The 6,119-nt window shown below is 38.6% G+C and overlaps 1 long non-coding RNA gene across 1 annotated transcript; it reads right to left on the reverse strand.

Moving 5' to 3' along the window:
• Positions 1-2,636: 2,636 nt before the first annotated feature.
• LOC133219206 (uncharacterized) lies at positions 2,637-4,851 on the reverse strand. The gene is made up of 3 exons (XR_009727378.1): positions 4,748-4,851; positions 3,373-3,443; positions 2,637-2,717 (listed from the first exon to the last, which is right to left on the reverse strand). It is a non-coding gene; the product is annotated as an uncharacterized LOC133219206 (long non-coding RNA).
• Positions 4,852-6,119: the final 1,268 nt, after the last annotated feature.

Genomic DNA, 6,119 nt, shown 5'->3' on the forward strand with positions numbered 1-6,119 from the left:
CATCTTTAAACTTTCCTTTTTTTAAATTGAAACAGTTCCAGAATTAAAGTCACTTAAGGCTTGTCTTCAGGCCAGACTGACTGGAAAATGTTTCAATTTCAATAAACCACTGTTTGGCTTAGTCTAAAACTGGTAGGACGTGAAAAACTTCAACAAAACCTCATTTAAATATAGTAATGCCCAATTTCGGTAATGTAACATGTACAAACACGATGTCCATCGGTTCAGTTGGCAATTTCCACTAAATGCTCTGAGAACCACAAATACCATGCACTTTTTTGTCTGCCATTTAGAGAATAAATTTAGCTTATTCTCCACTATTATTTTATGTAGTACTTTTTATACCTGCTTCAGTGTAGTTGGTGCAGGAAAGCTTTTGCTCAGTCTTTCGTTCTGTTGGCTACTGGTTGTACCTTTGACCTGCACAATCTGGGCATTTACTAGTGCAAAACTGGAGCATAATTTGGTTTTGGTTTGGACCAGGATTTGACATAGTGTTTATAACATTTGCATTCTATTTGCATCTTTACAGGTCACACTTACAGGCAAAGTATGGATGCATATTTCAAAATCAGCTATTAGCTTTCCAGACACTAGCTAGACAGGTAATTTTGCTGGTTGGAATAAAATCAGGATTTAAGGGGAACATTAGTAAAGTTTATCTGATGAGGGGGTTTTGGTTTGCTTTCTCTAATATTAATTATAATGACTGTAAAAACATGTCATTTCAGCTTTCAGTTTCTAGTTTTACAGTATTAGATGGCCAAGACTGCATTCAGGTCAGAGCTTGGATTTTTATAGACAAATTTAATTTAAACCACAAAAAAATACATATGTAAATTCAAGTCACAAATTTGCACAAACTGAAGAAAGCAAAAATCAGGTTTATACACATCAAAGGAGCTACAAGGAGAAGAATTTGGTTCAGAGGCTGGGCTCTGACTACTCAAAAGGATTTGCCTTCTCTAAAGGGGTGATGAAGACAACATGACTACAATAGGGCATCAGCTTTCAGTTTGACTCACTTAAACTGTTTCTTTACCAGAAGTGCAGGCAGTTAGCCATAAAAGTGGCCAAACCAGGAATGTATTGTTCTGATGTTTGTGCAGTGAAAAAAACCCTTCAGCCATTCTACCCCACTTTGCCAACGTTTCTGAAGTCTTGCAAAGGCAGTGATGCAAAACATGGTTCATTTGCAATAAAATGTTCCCAGAGAAAATTCTGAGGCCATAAGCCACATTTCTGAAAACTGCAATGACTCAAGTGACCTCTTGTTCTGACAACTGCAATTTTAAGCCTCTACTACTCTGATCTGTAATCAAGATAGGGAAAAAGAAACAGTGATGTGGGCAACACAGGCCGGACTGGATTGCGTCAGAATATGGTATTTGCTTTCTTGGCTGACCCAATATGATGCATAACTTCGAGATGAACACTAGTAAGAAAACTGGAAGGACATTTCCTTTCCCTTGAATTTATTCAGTTGTTCAGTTGTTTCCAGTTGGTCATTTACTTTCAGGACTGTTTGTACTGCACTGGCCTGAGGGCAGTCTGGCCCCTATGGAATAGCAGTGCTGAAAAGCCTAATAGGATCTCAAGAGATCCATGGTCCATTTCCCTACACTGAGCTGGCCATTCTAGACCATCCTCAATAAAATGATGCCTAACTGTTCTTAAAACTTCCAGTTTCCTAAGGTCTTCCTAGTCTATGGCCTTCTGAGCTAACCTATTTTGGTGTTTAACAATCCTTTATGTTGGAAAGCATTTTCCTTATGCTCAGTCTATGCTCAATCTCCCATGCAATAAATTAAGCCAGTTATTTCTTGGGTTTCCTCTTGTGGCCATGAGTAAGAATTAACCATCTGCACTTCATTTAAGGACAGTTTGTTTCTTTCTTTTTTTTTTTTTTAATCCACAACAATATACATAAATTTTTAATATAATGATATGCAATAATACTGGAAGGATGAGGATTTGCTGTGTTGGACCTAGTTAGTGATCTGCGGACTCACTCCCCTTTCTCTGTGCCGCTCTACAAGCATGCCTCTGCAGTAAGAGAAACCCTCCCTCTATTGGAGTAATATCTGCAAGTATCAGCATGCACTGGTGTAGCCATGGGTAAATTCAGTAACATCTTGCTGTGCTCTGAATCTTTATACTTGTAGTGCATATGTAGCAAGGACCTGGAGTATTGGCAAATACCTGTATTTGTATTCAGTGATTTTGTCTCAGGCATAGATTTTATCCCACAGAGTAATCTGTTACCCAAGCTGAACCTCAAAATGAGTAGATCCTGTCATGGCTCAAAACTATGGAATCCTGTAACCACTGCAGTGGCTTTGCTGATCAGGACAACATTTGGTTTGGTGTTTTAACCTCTTTATAATATTTGTAAAGACTAAAAGCCAAATTGTATTATCATGTAGTATAATGGAAAAACTGAGCTCTGCTGAGTTAATCCTAGTAACACTGCTGCCCATGAAAACAAGTTTGACCTCAATGTGTATGACAGGATTAATCAATTTAAAATGTTTTCAGTATTTCAGAAACATGTAATTCTGTGTAAATGGAAAATATTAATTTCTTTACAGAATGTGTTTTTTAGTTGACAAGGGAAAAAAAGTGTTTACCCCAGTGGTCTTGGTGTGAGTTCCCAGCTTAAGCTCTGCAGAGTGGCTGTGGTCATCCTGCTCCTACTCCAGGCTGTGTAGAGGGAACTTAGTACAAGCATAGTAAGTGCAGACAACAGAAAGCTTGGAATAGTAAAAGCTCAAGAGCAACTCAGTAGAACAGAACTAACTCTGAGAAATAACAAGTGTTTCAGTGGGTCTCACTACTTCTGTCCCCCTGCATGCTTTGAAACAGGGTTATCACATACACAGACTGTACAACGGACCTGTGTCATTTAAAGGGGCATTAATGGGGACTATCAACTAATTCAGACTGTGCAGAATTTCATAAGTCATTATTTTTACCTCATAGTTATGGAAAAATGATGAGAGCCATTTGGTGCAGGATGCAGAACTGATGCTGCACTATCTTATCCATCTAAAGTGTGAATATTTCTGACTTTCTTTAGGTCTTGTGACAATAACACCTTTATAATACTTCTGTAGCAGTATCATCTAACTTGTTAAATGCTGTCCAGATTCTAACCTTCGTTGCTGTAGAAACCGTCCACTGGTATTACTTAAGAAGTGACTGGGGAAGGTGTCTTGGAAATACTGTATTCCTCTAGCCTTTCTGCAGCTCTGAACATCCCTGTTAAGATCCAGCATCATATTCCTGAGTGGAAACTAATGATGATAGCTTCCCCAAAGGCATCCAGGCAACACAGTCTTAGTTATCAGTTTCATACTGTTTCATACAAACCTAAGTATTCTGCTTAAAATTCAGTGGGATTTTTCCAGAAAATTCAAAGTAAGTGGGTATTTCCATGTGTGCTAGAACAGAAGCAAGAAAATGGAAATAACTCTGCAGCTTGCACTCAGCATTCTTAATGGAAACCTCAAGCACTCCATTTCCCAGTAAAACTTCTCAGTGCTAATTTTAATGCAAACAAACTACTGCTTAGAGTGCTAATGTGTCTTTTGCTATGACTTGTGAGACATGTTTTACTGTTTTATGATATTCTTTTGTAGCTGCAACAGCAATCTAGTGCCTACATAAGATTACATTTTCAACATGCAGGCTTTCTTAATGTATGCACTATTGTTCTGCCAATTTGAATTGCATATAAAAATTAGTATGAAATTTTGCATTGTAAATTGGCTTTTAGTGTGCAAATGAAAATGCATGCATGAAAGTTTTGAGACAAAACATTTGGGAAAATAGACATAAAATGCATTTATTTATTTTTGTTTAATAAACTGATAAGGAATTATGTGGAATATGCAGAAATATCTAAGGAAGGGAGAAAGAGCAGATAAAATGTCAGCCCTGACATTTCTGTCACTGCTCATTTCCATTTTTCACAAATGAAATAAAGTTCAATAAAATGCCAGATCAGCTTTTCTTTTCCTTACTTTGGAGATGAATTTTTAATAACTAAGGTTGGACATCTACTGTCTACTGTCTGCTCGGCTCCTTGCTTTCAACTGTTACTTTCTATTAAAGTTTTCCAGAGTAAAGACTTGGAGATTGAGTTGTTCCAGAACATGACATACAAAATCCCTTCTGCTTGAAACAGGCTTTGCTTCTCAAAACAAAGAAGCAACGGGATGGGATAGCTTTATTCTGTGCTTACTGCAGTAAGCAGGAAGTCTTCTACAGAAGAGCATCAACCTCATAGGGAACACTATAATCAGTAGCAAGCATTTTCTGCAGCAGAACCTTGACTGCAAACTTTTCTTTGCATCCAACACAGTCACCAAGCCACCTCCATACATCAGGGCTCTCTGGAGTTGCATAAAGACTCAACTGCTCTTTGAATTCCTTCCAAATGGCCTTCAAGTCTATCTACCTACAGTTAAAGTCATTGGAGCTCTGCAAATGCATTAGTTTTTTATTAAAGTTCTCTTGACTTGTGCACCCAGCACAAACAATGAAAAGATGTTTTAATGCTGTAACTACAGACATCTGAACGACAACCAGATAATAATAATCTCCTTATTTACTTTTGCAATTGATAGAAGCTGAGAAATGAAGCCTTCCAGGTGCTGTTCGAAACCAGAAAGGCCACATGAGGAGAAAGTCCATGTGAGTGTATTGGTAGAAACTACACAAAATAATACAGAAAAGTGAACACCTTGTTCAGATTGATAGGTGGGATTAAAATCAACCAGGCCTCCAAGTGACAAGAAAAGAATAGCTGAAATGTATTCTCATAAACACTTCTGTAAAGCAGGTTCTGTGAAAAACAAGAGACCACTTCAAAAATGAAGAATTTTGCATTAGACAAGTGTGTCTAATGACACATGATGAGTGAGAGGATCAAGTATTTAGCATTCATAGGCTGGAATCTACATCCAGCTAAATCATGAAGTAATAATACTAAAAAAATAAATACCTGAGCTTCAGAAAGCTATTTTAGAAACCACAGGGTTTTGAGACAGATGCTTCACAGGTTTACATGCAGAAGCTGAATGTATTTTGGAATGCTAAAGCTTCCTTGTGTATTCTCTGCCACAATGGATTATGGTATTTATGAGATTGATTTTATTTTTACCTTTTCAAGTTACTGCTAGTGACAGAATGAAACTGCACATCAGAAGCCCCCAGTATTAATGCTCTTAAGCTTAAGTCTTAGGTCTTAATTTCTTGTGGCCGCACCACAAAGAAGAGATCCAGAATTCAGCAGCTACCTATATATTCTAAGTAAACAACTGCCAGAGCCAGTGCTGACTGAACTCCATCAGTAATTCCGTGTACCTCTCTTCCTGTGGTTGACCCAAACAAGTGTCCATGCTGGCTACATCCATTCCTCCTCACAGAGTGGTGGAACAAAAAGTCCAAGCAGGGAGATCTCCTGTAGCAGAAATACTGCATAGGGCAAAAGGCCACCAACCCCTGCTCCTAAATTGTGCCCTCTCTGGCTTTGGGCTGCCTAAGAATCTCCCACAAAAACTGTATTGCAGTTGCTGTTGGGGGTGTCTGCAATCACCAAGTGTTGTCGTTCGGGACATTGTGCAGCTTAAAATATGACTTCATAAAATGTAAACTAGGCTGTTCATTATTGATGAATTGCATTTGCTTAAGCCTTTAGGAGATTAAATGGGAGGAATCTGTAATAACTAACTATACCCATGTATAATACTTCCTTTTAGAAAAGCCAAGCAGTTAAAATCAGTGGCGGCTCCAGCTTTTTGATGATTGAGTGGTTCTGCTGAGCTGACTGCTAACAGCAGGGTGAGCTGGAAAGCCTGATCATTCCTGAACATGTGTGAAACAAGGGAAAATGCTCCAGGTTTATAAGCTGCTTCATAAGCAGCCCTTGGAGCAGCCTTGTGGCAGGAATGGAATAAATGGAGAACACTGGTGCTGGGGCAGCAGAACTATGCTCAAGCAGAAAAAGATTTGACATTGTCAGTAGGTGATGGGAGGTTTATCTGTGATCATTTCGTAACAGCCAAAAGCACCAGCCTCCCCCTGGTAGAAAGTCACATCAGTAGCAGTAAGAA

This window comes from Neopsephotus bourkii, unplaced genomic scaffold, assembly GCF_033783945.1.
Source record: "Neopsephotus bourkii isolate Nb327-2 ecotype Australia unplaced genomic scaffold, CSIRO-AGI_Nbou_v1 NB_1328, whole genome shotgun sequence".
Lineage (NCBI taxonomy): Eukaryota > Metazoa > Chordata > Aves > Psittaciformes > Psittacidae > Neopsephotus > Neopsephotus bourkii.